At 45.6% G+C, this 18,772-nt stretch overlaps 1 protein-coding gene across 1 annotated transcript in view; it reads right to left on the reverse strand.

Annotated features, from left to right (window-relative positions):
- Positions 1 to 16,717, reverse strand: part of NRXN3 (neurexin 3) — a 996,573-nt gene extending 979,856 nt beyond the window's left edge. Inside the window, exon 1 of the mRNA XM_050335880.1 lies at positions 16,569 to 16,717. The gene's annotated coding sequence lies outside the window, so the exon portion shown is untranslated. The remainder of the gene's footprint in view (positions 1 to 16,568) is intronic.
- Positions 16,718 to 18,772: the final 2,055 nt, after the last annotated feature.

Below are 18,772 nucleotides of genomic sequence, written 5' to 3' on the forward strand. Positions count from 1 at the left end.
ATTGGGAACATCCCACACGGAAAAAAAATTTACCAAGGAAGAAAATCAGCCAGATTTGTTTCTGTGATGAGACAGGTCCAATGAAGAAAATGAAAGCACAACTTTTGAAAGAATCTTCAATAGTATAATGGTAAACAAGGGTATTTAGCTGTGTCAGGGGAAGTTCAGACTGGACATTAGGAAAAGGTTCTTCACAGAGAGGGTGGTCAATCACTGGAACAGACTGCCCGGGGAAGCAGTCAGGGCACCAAGTCCATCAGAGTTCAAGGAGAATCTGGATGACACTCAGTCATATGGTTTAGTTTTACGTAGTGCTGTGAGGAGCTGAAAGTTGGACTTGACGATCCTCATGTGTCCCTTCCAACTAAAGATATTGTGTGATTCCATGATTTATAGACAGCTAGTACCAGGCTGGTGTACTGCAAAGCACATGGAAAACTGACAGGACCACTGCACTCAAAGGCTTGAGGGCAGTGGTAAAACAACCCAATGGCTGCCAGCTAATAAAAGTTTTGCTCAGTGGTTCTTTTCTGGACTTGCTGCATTTTGTCAATGTCTTTCTTGTACTGGGAAATCCAGTACAGGGCACAATAAGTAGACATGATCCCACAAGTGCTTTAGTATAGGGAAATAATCCCATCCCCTGACCTGCTGACCGTGCTTAGGCCAACACACTTCAGTATATGATTAGCTTTCACCACTGCACAAACCATTCTAATGGTTAGGGCCTAGACCATGATATGCAAAGAAGCTGGGAGACCTGGGTATGTTCAGCTCAAGAACAGCTGAATATTGAGTCTTCATTCTCTGTTTTTCAGCACCAATCCTAAACACTCAATAAGCAGCTATGAAACCTCACCGTCCATTAAGTGAGCATAAAGAACAAATGGAAGCATAGAGACATTCTGAGCCAAAATACAGATACTTTTAATTAATTTGCAACACAAGGGTTAATAAATATTAATACAGAATCATAAAATAGTTTGGGTTGGAAGGGACCTTCAAAATTCATCTAGCCCAACGCCCTTGCAATGAGCAGGGACATCCTCACCTAGATCAGGTTGCTCAGAGCCCCATCATATATATATATTTATACAAATACACATACATCAGGCATTATAACATGTCTGATGTTGGCATACTATGTGTTAACAACAAACCACACAATAAAAGACAGAGGACATCACAGCACCACAAAAAGTTACTTGATATAATTCTAATTGAGAAACAAGGACTCCCTAAAGTTACCTGATGTCTATCCTCCATTTTGTGGCCCTCTCAAGGTAATACCCAAAACAAGACTTACATGTAAATGCAGACACTGGCATAGGCAGAGTCCTAAGGCCAAGCATGCCCAAGTTCCCCAGAAGTGTGGTACAGCCACACATCTGGAATAACTGTTCACTGTTCAGCTGAATCAGAGCCCTCCACACTTTCAGGCACTCTTGCACTTGCCAATAAAGCACCAAGGACATAACCCATATGTACAAAATTGTTGCCTATGAATGGCATTAGATAGTTTTTGCAACACCTTGGTAAGACACTACTTCAGCCAACAAACTTCTTGCATTATGTCACCTACTTTGGATATTCATCCTGCTGAGATCTGTTAGGCTTTTCCCAGTCTCCTTTAAAACACACAGTAAAATCCCATGCTTAGTCTCATTTTCTTTCAATAATAAAATTCTCTTTCCCTTAAAAACTGGACAACTCATTGCTGGACCACTGTGTCTCCCTGCCTGTATCAGATGAATGATAGGAAGTTTTGGGACAGAAAACCCCTCACTGAGTAAGAATTAAGCTGTTTAAATAAAACAGATGGAAGATGCACACACAACAACACCGAAGCAAAGGACGGTTTGAATTATTGTTATAATTCCTTGCCACATGCCTACAGAAAGCTTGACAACAGCTAAGCTGTCAACATGCTATCATACCACCCATCCTGCTGACCAATCTTTGGTTTTCTGTACTCCCCCAGTTATCTGTGTCCATCTGTTGTCTCCTGTCTCATCCTTAGCTTGCTAGCTCTTTGGGGCAGGGAACATTTTTTTGCCCTGTGTTTGAACAAGGATTGTGTAGGTGCTACCACAATAGGCAGAGATAAAAATAACGACAATAATTAGGTTATATCTTAGTATCTCCTTGGGTTGGAATGTTTCCCTCCTGACTTCACAGCACTGTTCCTAAGCAATTATAACTTTGTGCAATATGGGGCTTCATAAACAAGTAATTACATCCCAACCTACCTTCTACCATTTCACCCAGTCATCCCTTGAGACCTGGATCTGTTGAGCTCTTCATATGCTCCAAATGGTGAGTGTGCATGAACTCACTTTCAGAAGAAGATACCAGCCTCACAGTGCAGCAGGACTAACACCCTGAATATAACCCATAGATTTTCTCTGGACGGAACAAGCTTCCTACACACAGACTGTTGCCTCCTACTTGTGTGTGTCAACCCTGACTCACTTCTAGTGCCAAGAAGTAGAGGATAGTATTTTCATCCTCCACTCACTCTGAAGAATGGCAAGAGCCTGCAGTCACAAGTTTATGTAAGAAGGTGGAAAACAGTTACATTATAAACTGTGCACACGCATTGTGGCCAAGCATATCACTGTTCAACTTCAACAAGCATCTAATTCTGAATGTTCTATTAAACCAAAAGGAAAATTTTTCTTCTTTGAGGTTTGCTAGGGGAACCAGCTCTCTGCACTAGAGATACTCAGAAATTCACTCATAGGCCCAACAGGCTCCAGGCAGGCTGTTACTGCAAATCTAAGGTTCAGGGAAAGAGAGCAGTAACACACCACATAGTATGTCTTGGATTACTTGCTAGTAGCTGAAAGGTTTTGCTGAATTCTCAGGGAAGAAAAGTCCTCCCAAGTAACATCCTTCTCTCTGGAAGTGCCATGAGCCCCTTTCACAAGTACAGAAGTATATGTCTTTACTGAATCAGGCATTAGGCTCCCTCTTCTCAAGTCCACTGGCTGCAAATGCACCTCCTGCAATGCCTAATCCACGCTACTCTGCTTTAGGACACTGGAAGAAAAGATGTTTGCAGAGAGAAAAATCCTTTGTCCTTGTCCACTTCATTTGATGGAAGAGCACAGAAAAATGATCCTGTAATTGTGACACACCATACAAATCTGCAGCGGTTTTTAATAGGTGAAAGCAGAAGTGTAAGCCTTCTTTTCCATCTCCAAATTTCTCCAAATCTTCCTGTGTAAATTAATCAGTAACCAGGATAAGAGTCTCCAATAACTTCCAATTCCTAGTTACAAGGATGCAGAAAGCTGGGCCAGCCCTCTGCTTGTTTGTTATCTACAGAAATAGAAAGGCTTACAGTGCTGGATGCTAATGTAACGCTGCTGAACGCACAAGCTCCCTCAGGCCTTTTTGGGACGTGCACTGTAAAACTGGATCATACCAGGGGCATGGAAGTTGCTGCAGGGGAATTTGCAGAGGGAGTGATTTGCCCTGGCTCTGCCTCCCCAAGCTCTCACCAAAACTGCCAGTGAGCAGAGAAGCCTGCCTGTCAGGCAGTGCAAGAGCTGTTGGGACCAGACATCAGGAGTTCAGGCAGCCTGTTCCCCTTCTGAACTTGTCAAAACTAAAACAAAACAACCTAGATAAAATTTGGTGTCTCCTGTTTCATCTGCTCTTAAAACTTCCTGTGATGAGGGCACTACCACCTCCTTCAGGAAGCTGTTTTCCTGCCTAACTATCCAAATACTCATAAAGCTTTTCCTAGCACCTGCCTCCACATCTTCCTTGCTACAAATTAAGCTGATTACTTCTTGTCCTGTCTCCAGTAGACACAGAGAACAATTAATCACTGTATTCTTAAAACAAGCTTTTAAATATTGGATGGCTTTTCATGTGCCTCATCAGTGTTCTCTCTAGTCTAAACCAACCCAACCAGGCCTCTCCTTGCAGATGGCATTTGCCACTCTGGCTGCTCTCTCCTCATCTCCTTCCACTATTTTTGCTTTTCCTCCTCTCACTGGATGCAATGCTCTGCTATGGCTTCAGCAGTGGCTGCTAGAGTAGAAAACTACTGCCTGTGTGCTACACGTGACATTCCTGTCAAATATACCCTAAAATGAGATTTGCTTTTTTGCAACATCACCACACTGTTGACTCACATTCAGTCTCTGACTCACTGTAGTGCCTCCCAGATCCTTTCCTGCAGTTCTGTTGCCTGGCTTGTTATCCCCCATTTTACATACAGACATTTGAGTACACCATCCCAAGGGCAGGACTTTTCATTTGTGGTTAATAAATTTCTTCTTATTGTATTTAGACCCTTTTCTAGTTTAAATGACCTACGCTGTGCCAAGAAAGCAGATCAACTTCCAGCCTCATGTTACACATTGGCAACAAAGAGAGCATGAAAACAAGAACGGCTGTGTTCAGGCAAACTTCTTAAAAAGAGTTACTGTCTTATCGAAAGCCTATCAATTCACTGCTCCCTTTTCACTCTGCATTTCTACCTGATTGTGTCGGGTTGGCCCTGGCTGGATGTCAGGTACTCACTAAAGCTACTCTACCACTCCCCACCGCAACTGGACAGGGAGAGAAAATATAAGGAAAGGCTCATGAGTTGAGATAAGGACTGGGAGAGATCAGTGACCAATTGCTGTCATGGGCAAAACAGACTCGACTTGGGGAAGTCAACTGAACTTATTACCAATCAAAATCAAGCAGCATAATGAGAAGTAAAACAAGTCCTAAAACCACCTTCCCCACACCCTTCCCTCCTTCACAGGCTTAACTTTATTCCCAATTCTCTGCCTCCTCCCACCAGTGGCACAGGGAGATCGGGAATGGAGTTACAGTCAGTTCATCACATGTTGTTTCTTCTGTTGCTTCCTCCTCAGGGAGAGCAGTCCATACCCTGCTCCAGTGTGGGGGGCCTCCCACAGGAGACAGTCCTCCATGAACTTCTCCAGTGTGAGTCCTTCCCACAGATTACAGTTCTTCACAAACTGCTCCAACATGGATCCCTTTCCACACAGTGCAGTCTTTCAAGCACAGGCTGCTCCAGTGTGGGGTTCCACGGGGTCACAAGTACTGCCAATAAACCTGGTCCAGCATGGGCTCTTCTCTCCACGCATCCATGGGTCCCTCCCGGGAGCCTGCTCTGACACACACTTCCCACGGGGTCACAACCTTCTTTTGGGCATCCACCTACTCTGGCGGTGAGTCCCCTTCACGGGCTGCAGGTGGGTGTCTTCACCCCCGCTGACCTCCACAGGCTGCAGAGGGACAGTCTGCCTTCACCATGATCTTCACCACAGGCTGCAGGGCCACATGGAGTACCTCCTCCCTCTCCTTCTTACTGACCTTGGTGTCTGCAGAGCTATTTCTCTCATCTATCCTCACTTTGCTCTGGCCACAATTACTTATGTGAGAAAACTTCTTTTCCTTTTTAAATACGTTATCACAGAGGTGTTACTATCATTCCTGATTGGCTCAACCTTGTCCAGCAGCAGGTGGCTTGGAGCTAGCTGTCATTGGCTCTGTCAGACATGGGGGAAGGTCCCAGCAGCTTCTCACAGAAACCACCCCTGTAGTCCCCCATTACCAAAACCTGGCCACACAAACCCAATACACTGATACACCGTGGTCTTAGTAAACAAGCAGTAGCTCACTCTAGCCTCATAAAATACATTTATTCCATGAAATTACAATCTGCTGCCAAAAAAGTACAGCAACATCCCAGGCACCATATCACTCTATCACCCAACTAGTACCAAACAGAGCTGTTAGCAACTCATTAACTAGGTCATATCAGCCAACAACAAAGACAAGGGACACATTAAAAAAACAAATTATACTGAGCTAAATCCTTCAGACCTGGCTCCACGAAATTATGCCTTTTGGTCCACTGGTATTAGATATACCCTCAATATGCATTTGATTAATGACCTCTATAAAATTACATCAAGGATCAATATGTTTCTTGGTATTTTCCCGATAAAGTCCTAATGTTTGATCTCCAGATATGCAGCAGGTATTTTTAATGCATATACCTGAAATTATATTGTATCATACCCTCTTTGGAAGTGCTGCATGAGCTGACCAGACAAACGAGCAGATTTTAATTCCAGGACTTCAATACAATAGCAGACATTCAGAGTCCCTTGAGGAGGTTGGCCATAGTCCCACTACAGGACTCCTACATTCTCTCACTTTGTCTCCCTTCAAAAAGTCAAAGCAATCAATAATTTAAAATTTCTTTTCTTTGTGGTCTACAAAAAAGATCACAGAGTGTAACCAGACATAGTAAAAAGACAAACTGGAATCTCTCTCTCCTAAAAATTAGGAAGCATGTTAAGATAACTGAATATGTCCAGAGAAAGACAACAAATCTGCTGAAATGATGGAACTGATGTCCTCTGAGGGGTGGCTGAGGACTCTGGGTTTGGTCAGTTTGGAGAAAAGGGGGTTGAGGGGCAACCTCACTGCTCTCTGTAGCTTCATGAGGAGGAGAACTAGAGGGAGGTGCTGAGCTCTTCTCCCTGGTATTCAGTGACAGGAAATGTAGGAATGATTCAAAGATGCATCAGGTGAGGTTCAGACCAGATATTAGGCAACACTTCTTTACAGAGAAGGCGACCAAACACCGGACCAGGCTTCCTAGAGCGGTGGTCAATGCCCTATGACTCTGAGACAGTTGCACAATGCCCTTAATAATATCCTTTGCACAAAAGGTAGCTAATGGTGTCTTGGGCTGCATAAGGAGTGTTGTCAGCAGGTTGAAGAAGGGGAACCTTCCCCTCTACTCAGCATGGTGAGGGCAAATGTAGAGTACTCTGTGCAGTTCTGGGCCCCTCAGTACAAGAGAGAGGCATACATCATGGGGGGAATACTACAAAGGACCACAAAGAAGAGTATGAGCATCTGTCATATAGGGAAAGGCTGGGAGAGCTGGGATTGTTTAGCCTGGAGAAGAAAAGACTCTAGGGGGGAGTGTAGGGTGGGGGTGGAGGGGATGTCTTATCAATACACATAATTACCTGAAGGCAGGGTGTAAAGATGATAGAGCCAGGCTCTTTTCAGTGGTGCCCAGTGATAGAACCAGAAGCAACAAACACAAACAGAAACATCAGGAAATACTTTTACTGTGAGAGTAACTAAGCCCTGGTGAAGGCTGCCCAGGGAAGTTGTGGAGTCTCCCTCCTTGAAGATATTCAAAAGCCATCTGGACATAGTCACCTTTTCTACGTGGCCCTGCTTGAGCAGGTGAGTTGTTCAGATGACCTCCAGAGATCCCTTCCAACCTCAACCATTCTGTGATTCTGTGAGTTTGACCAGACATCAGCAGGTCAAAACTCTTCCTAGAAAATAGTTACTCTGTGGCTTAATGTATTCCTTTTCAAATCTGTCCTGATGCAACAACAAATCCTTCTATAGACTGACACTGTAGATGGTGTACAAAGGAATTTAACAGCTAGGATGGGTTCCTTCTCAAGACCATGCTGCTATTTCACATATTGCATGAACTGATGAAGATCTCTGTGAGGTCACTTTAATTCAGACTTATGCAATGCTCAGAAAGGTCAGACAGGTTATTCTCTCTTTTCCATTATTTCCCAGAATTAGTGAAGACAGAAAGCACAGTGGTCAAAAGAATTCAAATCAAACTATTTAATATGTTACGAATATATTGCTCACATCAGCAGAGGGGTTTATTCCAGGTAAGATCTCAGACTAAAGCAAGGTTTCTTATTTTCTCCCTGCACCCCTACACCCCTAACAAAAGGAGGGCAGCATAGCCTCCCATTGGCTCTTCCAATCTAATAAATGGAAGACTTAACCAAGCAAGGGAGGGAGATATCATAATCTTGTCTCACCTTTCTATGCTCTGAGGATCAGAAGAGAAAATGTTAAAAGTGCACATCACAACCTTGTATCTGTGTTCAGAGATTGACTTATCCACATGCAGTAAATGAAGATCAGTTGTGCTACTATATTTGCAAGTAACAAGAGCATTATGACTGGTGTCTTAAGTTGCATCATGACTCGATTCACTTACAGGTACAACAACTACAGGAGTAGAAAATTAGAAGAGTGACAAACTGAACAGAAAGCCTCTTGAACGCCTTGAAAACAATCTCTCTCCCTTTTGCTTTTTAATAAAAATGAAGTATTTTGTGAGAAAAACAGTTGTCTACCTGGTAATTCCTTAGTACATATCAGTTGAAAACTGTGCAGTTACAGAAGGAACAAGATTCACATTTAAGATAAGTGAAGGACTCTAAACTTAAGGTGAACAGGTTTTTCTCCAGCCCCTTCCTTGCTTCCCTCCATGACTGGTCATGAAGGCAGCTGACAGAAGGTCCTTTCACACATCCCTCACCAGATCCTGTTCCTCCACACTCCATTTAGTTTCTGCAGTTCAAGCAGATTCCTTTTCCCCTGAAATCAATGTTTAATTAACACATTATTGGGAAAAAAATGGGATGCAAGAGCAGACTGAAACAAAGCCAGCACTTTCCTGCTCTGCAAATGCAGCCAGTCCCATTAGACAGCTATCCTACTGAAAAGTTCTTCCTTTCCTTATCCTCCTTCAGTCGCCAGCAAACATCATCATCTTGCTTAGTTACCTTCATTTCCATCCCCATGGAACTCTTCCCCTTCTTAGAAGTGGTTCTCAACAGCAGGAAAGACAGAAAGGAGAGGGAGAAGGGGAGCAAGTCCTCTCTGTAGCCTCACAGAATGACTGAGGCCTCACGTTTAATCCTGCCATCCCCATGGGAGCAGTACTGTTTCCCCTGACAACACCCCCATCAAGACAGCAAGCAGAGTGGAAACAGGGCAGTGTGCTTTGCCATGAGCAGGGGATTCTCACAGGGTCAAACTTACAGAAAAATTCTGGAACTACGCACAGCTATACGTACCCAAAGGCAGCGGAGATGCTACCGGCAGCTTCAAAAGGTTTACATCATACCTCCCCTCATCCTCATCAATTATTATTCTGTCCCATTCCTTGGCTCTCATCCGGCTGCTGGGAGGTACTTGGATGCAGGGGATGCTGCAGTACTGTCAAGGGCATTATTGAGGCAGGCCTAGGTCTTAAGCATCCTCTCTGCTAAACGCACAGGCACCCTCACTACAGGGTTGGTGCAGCTGGCAAGGGACAATGGAGTCCGTGAACTCCTGGACTGGGCTGCCCTAGTTATGAAGAGAGACATCAGGATCTTTGAAAGTCTACTATCCTAGCACTGTCATTCCCAGGATCCAAAGCTCCTAGTGTTAATTAGTTCCCATGATGTGATGGATGACAAGCGGCAGGGCTAGTAATGACACAAGCAGATTGTGTTTGAAATAAGCCGTCCCTCATCATCAAGGGCAGAGAAAAGGAATTTGGAAAGGACAGGAGCTGAGCACACCACTGAGAGATGACAGGTACGCTGACAGTCCCCCCGAATCCCTGATATACCCTTACCAACATCCCAGTTCACTCCTTCTACCAGCAGACAAAAAACATGCAGGGGAGCATGCCTGAGAGAGAACTCGGACACCTGCCTGCAAGAAACAAGGAGAAAGTTCTGAGAAGGCAAAGCAAAGCAGATGAAGGGCTAATCCACCCTGTAGCAAGGGTCCCTATTTCAGAAAGAGCTGAACTTCTGATAGCTCTAAGTCACCACCCTCTGAAAAGCCACTGAAAAGCTAATGATGCCAGCAGCAGCCCAGAGTCTTGAGAGGCTCAAGGCTTTAGCCCAGACAGAGAACTCTGCCAAGCTGGCTGTGTGGTGTACAGTTCCCAATAGCTGTCCACAGTGCTCAGAGAGCACCATTTTCTGTGAATGGCAACAAGACTAATCGCATTCCCACCTTCCCTTAAGGAAGAACAGAGGATCTTCCAACATCACTGGCATATTTCCACTAGGAGTCTTATTGTTCAACTTTTCAAGCATGTCACTACAGAGACACTGCACTTCATCCTTACTAGGCTTCAGTAAAACTGTAGTCTGGGTAGCCAAACCCAAAGTCATGGAAATGAAAAGAAAGAGGGGAAAAGGGGGAAAAGGGGGAAAAGGGGGAAAAGGGGGAAAAGGGGAAAAAGGGGGAAAAGGGGGAAAAGGGGGAAAAGGGGGAAAAGGGGGAAAAGGGGGAAAAGGGGGAAAAGGGAAATAAAAAGAAAAGAAAAGACCATTCACTGCCCACAACAAATAGAAAGAAAGAACAAACTTCTCACTTCTTTGTGCTGCCTTTCTACAAACATGTCTTGGTCTGGCTGTTTGGACAGCGGTGAGAAGTCAAAACACCCTCTCTGATTCTCAGAGTCCTTTACACACATGAATTGCCATTGTCTATGCCCAAGTGAGGAGAATCCAAAGAAAAGAAAAAGCAAACAACCTGGACCAAGACTATGTAGTGTACTGATTTCAAGATTCTACCAATCTGTCTGGTATCTTGGTTTCCAAAATGCAAAATATCTTCCTCACCACTTGCTGTATGAATTAAGAACCAAATCTGATAGACTGACAGACTGCTATTAACTAGAAGATGGGGATGAGGGGGAGAAGAGAGCTGATAACAATTTCCAAAGCTTAACCAAAATTCATGTAATTTCTGGCCCCAGCTGCATTGGCAGTAGTCCCAAAATAAAGCCTGTCTTCTCTTCATGCTAGTGGGGGGCAGGGGCAGATAAAGCTGGATGCATTTTGTCTTTAAATTAAACATCATGTCTCTTGCATCATCATAGGAGGTCATCTCTTATCCCGGTGTCTGATCATCATAAAGCTTCCAACTCCTTCAGTTTGTTCTTGGACAGATCACTATATGTCCTTATCCTTGATACAGCATGTCACAGCTGAGCCAGTATCCTGACACCCACCTGCACATGCCATGAGCACAGAGCTAAGGAGGGGGGGCAAAGGAAAACAGATCAAAGGGGAAAATAAACTCTGCTTCTTAAGAAAAATAAACTAAAGAGCCCCAGAGGAGGTTGCAGAAAACAAAGAAGTTCAATAGACCAACTGAAATATCACTGCTGCTAAAACAAACAGGCAACTAAACTCTCTCTTCCCAGGAATAAACCAGACAAGAGCTCAACTATCATGTGCAGTCTGGAGGTGTTAGATAGGTTGAGGGTTTAAATACAATTCTAACACAAAAACAGTAAGAGTTGCCTGCACATGATGGATTGGTAACTTGCTTAGAAAGAGAAGAAAGTAAGGGAGGGAATTCACATAATTACTTCCTTTTCGCAAAGGGACTTAGGTCTTAAAATCCACCATCACTGCTACCAAAAAATTACGCCTGGCACCATCTCTCACACTCTGAATGCTCTGGAGGAACTGAGTTCCCCTCTCACTTCAAGGGTACAAAACATTCAGAGTCAAGAGTAAGTTCCAGCACCATGTTCACTTTTCTCCATTAGCTGTTTCACAGGAAAGCTCAAGGAAGCACAACAGACAGGGTGAGCTACAAAACTCACATGGCAATCATTGAAGTGTACCTACAATAATGCTTTTTCCAACTTTTCCTATTCTTGCTAATAAATAATTCATAAAAGCGGGCTCACTGTGCCACAAGAACACACCAGCAATCACTGGGGAAGAGGAGGAATCATAAAACTAGGGCCCACCTGTGCCCTGCAGGGTACCAGGGAGGCAGCCTCCCCAGGCGGGGAACAGACATGCAGGCCCTGCAACACACTCTGCCTGTTGCTCAGCTGGCCACCATCTTTGAGAGCAGCCATATAATAATCCAATATAAGAAAGATATAAAGCTATAAGAGAGCATCCAAAGGAGGGCTACAATGATGGTAAAGGGTCTAGAGGGTAAGCCTTATAAGGAGTGGTTGAGGTCACTTGGTCTGTTTAGCCTGGAGAAGAGGAGGCTGAGGGGAGACCTCCTTGCAGTCTACGACTTCCACATGAGGGGAAGAAGAGGGTCAGGCACTGATCTCTTCTCTGTGGTGACAAGTGATAGGACCAGAGGGAATGGCATGAAGTTGTACCAGGGGAGGCTTAGGCTGGATATTAGGAAACGGTGGTTGGGCACTGGAACAGGCTTCTCAGAGAAGCAGACACAGCACCAAGGCTACCAGAGTTCAAGAAGTGCTTGGACAATGCCCTCAAGCATCTGGTGTGATTCTTGGGGCTGTCCTGTGCAGGACAGGAGTCAGACTTCCAACTCAGGTTATTCTATGATGCTGCGATTCCTACAAGCACTGCAGCTGCAGCATAACAACCATTTCCAAAGGGACTGGGGTAAAAGGGAGGGCAGGGAGAGATCAAAATGTAACTACTGGTAGAGCTGGGCAGCTGAGGCAAGATTGGCTTTGGTGAGCGTAAACCAGGGGAGCAGGGGACTCTCTCCAGACATCACCTACACCAACAATATGGGGCACTGGACACACCCCTGCCCCATCTTCCTGGCTGTACTTTACCATTGCACCTCAAGGTCAGAGAGAAAGGAGAAAAGCAAGAGGCAAACAACAATAGGTCTGAACAGATCTATTTATTCAACTTTTGCTATTGCTTCATGACATGGAAAGATCCAGAAACATGGAGACCTCAGAACAGGCACAGCCACACACAGGAGATGAGAAGCAGCAGCTGGCAGAACCACAGGAGCACCTTCCTCCCACAGCTCCCCTCTGCCTGGGTGCAAGCAGCCCGTGACCAAGCAAGAAGGTCCTTCACGGCCAGAGGAGGAGGGTGCTGAGCAGGTCTCTGAGCCTTAGAGAAGGTCCTGGACTTCCTGAAATGCAAAGAAAAGCCTCCCCCTCTCACTGCCTCAGCTCCCCCATCCCTGCGCATCAGCCACCTTCAGCCACCCGCTGAGGCTTGTCAGGCCCTTCCCCATGTTCAAGCCGGCAGAAAGAAGGAAGGAAGAATGGATAGAATAAGAGACTCCTACCTCCCTTTGCTCCCTCACCCCAGCCTTTTCCCTGCTCTACTCAGACACGAAAAGCCATGGCTCTCCTGCACATCCTACAACAGAAACACAAGGAGCTTTTCCCCGCCTCTCAATCCACCACCCTCCAGGCTCCGGCAGGGACTGCATGGAAATGGCGATACTCCTGTATCGTCTGGATCAACAGCACAGTTAAGCTCAAAGAGGGCAAGAGAGGATGGCACTGGAGGATGAAGCGGGAAGGCTTTGTTTCGTCCTGGCTCCAGTGCAGCCCACCCCCTCTTTCAGTCGCAATGCCCTCTAGCTCGGACATGCAAGGAGGCATTGGAAAGGGAAGGGATCTGGGATGCTTATGAATTTTGTTTCCCCCATCAGGGGGACAGCTCACTCCCCCGAGCATGCCTGGCTCTGACGGAGCTCCCTGGAGTAACCTTTATTCCAGTGTGTCGCAAGCATGTATTTCACGGATGGTTACACTGAATCATTATCACCAGACGTTCATTTGACCAAAATAATGTTATTAGCATCGTCAGGTCCATTTCCCCCCACACAATTCCTCCCTTCCCAGTACACATACACTCCCTCCAACCCCCAGGCCCCTACCATCTACATAGGGCACACCCCTCCTCAGCACAAAATCTCATGATGTGTGACACAATGACCAGGAAAAGAGAACGGCAAGAGGGGCTGGCGAAATGGATGGACGTGCCTTTGGCATTTACCGCGTTCCGTACCCTCTGCCAATTTTTATCAGCCACACGCACACACAAAGCCGTACACGCAAAAAATCGGAATTAAATCACAAGCTATCCAAGGTACATGACCATGGGTGTATGAGTGTGCCCAAGCTGCGGTCACAGTCCTATTGGGAACCCAAATCTGTGTGGCATGAAGCAAAGGTCATCGTGCCACTGTTGTGATGCATTAAAAAAAAAAGCCGCAGAGCCATCAGGATGTAACACAGAATTTTCTCGTCAAGGGATGAGAAACCTTCGGGGGGCTGGGAGGAGGAAAGCGGGTGTGCGGATGGGGGGGATGGGGGGAAATAGCAGAAAATGGGGACGAAAATGAAGAATACAAAGCTCCACTTCGCTAATCCAAGATAGACAATCCATCCCTTCCCCCCTCTCTACACCCTCCCTCCCCCCGAAATGTTGGTGCAGATGGATTTCTGTATCTTGGTTTTGCAGCAGTGGGTCTAATGACTCCCATACCAAACCCCCTCGCTATGATAACCCCTCCCACTATTTTTTTTTTTTTTTAGACCGGGCTGAAGAATAATGTGTTTTTAGAGATAATGGGTTTTATAAAAAGAAAAGAAAAAGGGACGCAGCGCAGACATTATGCGAATAAGCTGTTCCCCGCATCACCCCCATCTTCTCCCAACCACACATTCCGATTTCATCCCCTCCTGTCATTCTCCAGCTTTCCCCATCAGCTCCCCCAAGGAAAGGAAAAAATCGCACAACGCGATCTGGGTAGCCGATCTCAAAATCCCAAGCACTAATCTGCTTGAATTTGTTCCCCCGCTTATATAAGCAGCAGCACGTCAACATGTTCAGTGGAAACGCAGCGTAAAATGAGGCCAGGCTACAGCCATGGAACAGAGGTGATATCGGCAGATATCGCTTCTATCGAGAAGCCATCACCACCAGGTTGGTGAAATCAAGTATTGGGCTTCCAGCCGTTCCCTTACTTTATTTATTTATTTTTCAACGCTTAGTCTAATTTTACTTTGTTTCATTTTGGTTTCGCTCTACTTCATTTTTTAAAGGACAAAAGTGAAATAAATAATTAAAAGCCTAGAGACATACCCCACCAGAAGGTGCCCGAATGCTCCAGAAAGAGAATCCTCACCTCCTAACTCTGGGTTTGTTGTTTGGGTTTTTTTAATAAATAAATACAGTCCTGTTGCTCACATTATCCCCAAACTTCCAGTGTCTCTAGCTGCACCTCCCTACTCCCAAAAATGAGATACTTAGTTAGAGAGTCATGAACATTTAAAAAAGTGTCAAATACCAAAAAGAAACCAATAGAGAAATGGAAAATTATGTCTATACAATAATCTAGTTCATTCAGCTGATAAAGTGCGTTCAGTCGCAAAACCGTGAGCAATAATCTCTGCAACCTCCTCCCCCCCTAAAATACTACCAACCCTTAGATAAACTTGCCCAACTTAACACTGATGACCATTTTAACTGAAATCAGTGACAGACGTAACACCCTTCTGGTTAACGTTACAATTAATAACTGACTGTATAATCACAGCAAACAGAATCTTTTGTGATCAAATTTTCTCCCACCTCCTCAACATCTCTCTTAGACTTTTCACCAATTTAGTTAAGAGTTCGTCCCCTCAAAAAATAGCCCCTCAAAATATGCAATAAGCAGGTATTGGTGAGCGGTCATTTCAATATTCGCCTTTTTAGGAGGGCTGTGTGCTTATCTCAGAACAATTGCGGGCAGTAAAAAATACAGGAAGGACAAATAATATTTAGTAAAAACAAAAATATTTTGTTAAAACTATTTGCAACAAAGCGTTGAGCAGTTTGACCAGAAAAAGGTGGAAAAAGAGCTGGAAAAAACAGAAAGCTGCAAGTATCCTTTTACAAACGATTCAATGTTTCTATCCCCAGTTCTGCCTCCCCAGTTCTTTGGTTTTTCTGCCGCTGATCTCATGCCTAATAATTTTTATTGTTTTCTTTTGGGGTGGGGGAAAGAAATCAGGAAAAAAATTGAAACAGAAAGTGCTCAATTTCAGCAAAATGCATTCTTAAAGAGCACTGTTAAATATGTTACTTTCTAGCTACATAAGATTGCCATTAAAATAAATTTAAGAGTAAGCAAAAGACAAGTCACCTGCAAAGCACCAGAGTCGCTGCCCTTAGGTAGGAGAATTACATCACTCCCTGACTGAATGATGTTTTCTTTTAAATTATAAAGCCGGTGGATTTTATTTATTTTTTTACGAAAAAAAAAAATTAGAAAAAAAGCCCAACACAGCGGTTATTTCACATACATTTTGCACGAAGAAAGCATTGAACCAACCTTTAAGGTCACTGACTGCCTGAAAACCCACAGCAGTCACTCACGGTGGAAGTTTTCAGGCAAGACGGCTACTAAATCATTAATACAAACAAATGGAAGGCGGGGAGGAAAGGCACTACCGTAATAGATCCGAAGACTTGGAAGAGGAAAAAAATATTAAAGAAAAAAACTTTCATCTTCAGCCTGTCTTCTTTCCTCGTTAGAATTTTTTTTTTTTTAACAAATCCTTAAGCTTTAGTCAAACAGCAGGCTCACTCTAAGGGTCTCCCTGCTGTAGCTCAGCGTAGTGTCTTCTTTTTCGAGAAAACCCCCCGCCCAGTGTTCCACTCCAAAAAGCCCCGTCGTGGGAACTGCAATTTCCCAAAAAGTCGGGCCAAAGGAGCTGGAGCGTCCCGGGGGCTCGACGCGTGCCCACTCCGCCGGGCGGGCAGCGCCCAGCGCCGCCGGGGCAGCCGGAGCAGGGAGCGAGGGAAAACGATCCCGAATAGTTGCCGTGAGGAGGGTCAGAGAAACCCACCCGCGGAGCTCCGGAGCGGCGGCGCCCAGCGCTCGCCGGGCGGGCAGCTCCCTCCGAGCCGTGCCAAGCCGAGCCGTGCCAAGCCGAGCCGAGCCGCCCCCCGCCCGCCGCCCCCTCTCACCTCCGCAGCCGGGCGGGCGCCGGCCGCCGCGCCAACTCGCGGCTCGCCTGCGCTGCGGGGCAGGGGGCTCCAGCGTGGCCCCAGCCGCGGAGGCTGCGGGGGTCCCAGCGAGGCTGGGCTGGGCTGGCCGTGCCGAGCCGAGCCGTGAGAGCCGCGGGCGGAGCTGCGCAGGGCTGAGCGCGCCGCGGTGCCGGAGCAGCCCGAGCCCCGCACACGCCGCCGCCACCGCCCCCTGCGCCGCGCCCGCCCGCCCGGCCACGGCTTTTAAAGAGACCGCGGGTCCGTGCCCCGGCAGCCGGCACGGTCCGCACGGCCCCGGCAGCGGGCACGGCCCCGGGCTCGAACAGCAGCGCTCCGCCGAGCTTCACCTCCCACGCTCCCGCCGCCTCCGCCCAGCAAAGAAGTCGGCGGCTTTTCTGCTGTCTTCGGCCCGCCAGCGTCCCGTTCCCCGAGCGCTCCCTCACCGGGGCGGCACGGCAAGGGGGGATTTGTGCCCCTCTGGTCCCAGCAAGGCGAAGGAGGGAAGATGCAGCTTTTTTTTAACTTCTTAAGTTTGCCACCAGGGACCTGCCATCAGAGCAGGAGGAGGTAACGTCTTCCTCAGGCGATGTGTCTCCCAAAAAACCCTTTAAGTTCACAAAGATTTTTCCCTTCTAGCGCTGAGTCTGACCCAAACCTGCTGGGTATTTCAAGTCAGTTTACACACTGCCCATTTCATTTAAGCTAGCCACTAAGTTTCTTGTTACCTTGCACAAATCTCTCAAACTTTTTATCCATTCATTTGCCCACTTGTAAAAGTAGAGCCAACGGCACTGACAGTCACCATCAGCTGTGTTTGGGTCAGTATTTCATTCAGACTGGACATCCTAGAAATTGTTATTTATGGTTGTATCACCACTAGCACTTAGCACAGTAAACATACTGTGGGAACACACATGTGAAGTTTTTTAATAGGTTATCATGCTGAAAGTCCACCTCAGAGAAGACTAGTGGGCACGAACATTACGCACATAAAGTTCACACAAAACTAAAAGTGAGAAATCAAACCTTCTGGCCCCTCTCTCTAGACCCTATGATCTTGTAAAATTTGTGTACACTGTTCATACTACAACACCAGACACTTAGAAATGCATTTGCCTTGGGGACAGACTGGAAAGTTATTTGTCTTTCCTTATACTTCTGATCATGCATCCAAAGGTTTTTGTCTTTTTCTACATTTTGCATAGCAGCCAGCCTATCCACAGTACTCGATAAATAATAAATAATTATTATTTTATACAGTATGTATTGATCCCCTTGCTGACTATCGAAATGCAGCTGTGTCTGAGGTGGATAATAGCTACACAGAAACACTAAATAATAGTTACAAGTAGTGTTAGGAGCCCCCTGGGAAGTTTCTATGGAAAACACAGTCCTTCACACGCCCTAACTAATTCAGATACATGCACAGAGAGGATAATGGAGACCTATTTCAACAGGGTGACAACTGGACAGAAAAGAGGCATCTTCCTGACTCAAAATCAGCATCCCAAGAGCAAGATTTTATCCCTTCAGATGTTTGTGCAAAGGCAGGTTATTGTTAAGCTTCCTGTTTTATATGGACAACATAGCAGCAGTAAGAACTACCTTTCCCTCCTCAGGGCATGGGATCAGATCCTGGTCTCAATTACTGTGAGGAAAATCAGGTATTACTTCATTTACTGCAATAGTTAAATCCAGATTTAAAAAGTGCAGCTGGCAATAAAATCTGTCTTCTAGTACCTTTCTTCCCTTACTGATAGTTCTGGCAATCTAGCATTTTGTAGCTTGCAGTTTATCAAAATAACGATGTGATGAGGCAGTCATCTGAAACTGCACCCTCTCTGGCCCTGCCCTCTCCTAGGTCTTCTAAGACCATGCATGCACATACTTGCATCATATTTTGATCTGTCTGCCTATCAACAGAGTATCTTCTGTGTAAAATCAATGTTAAGAGCACAGTCTCCACTTCCAGTTCCAAACTAAACCTCTTCAGTTTAACAGACAGAAAACTGCATGTCCCCTGAAAGAAAACACAAACTAGCAGCTTTTAGCCATCTTAATCACCAAGGGTAAAGTGAGCCCAACAAGATTTGAGGAAAATGAGCTGGTTTTCATCCACACACTATCCTTTCGACTGGAAAAAGAAAACCTAGGACCCCCATATATGAAATGCCTACAAATGA

This window comes from Myiozetetes cayanensis, unplaced genomic scaffold (genome assembly GCF_022539395.1).
Source record: "Myiozetetes cayanensis isolate MyiCay16 unplaced genomic scaffold, myiCay2020 scf6-25, whole genome shotgun sequence".
NCBI lineage: Eukaryota > Metazoa > Chordata > Aves > Passeriformes > Tyrannidae > Myiozetetes > Myiozetetes cayanensis.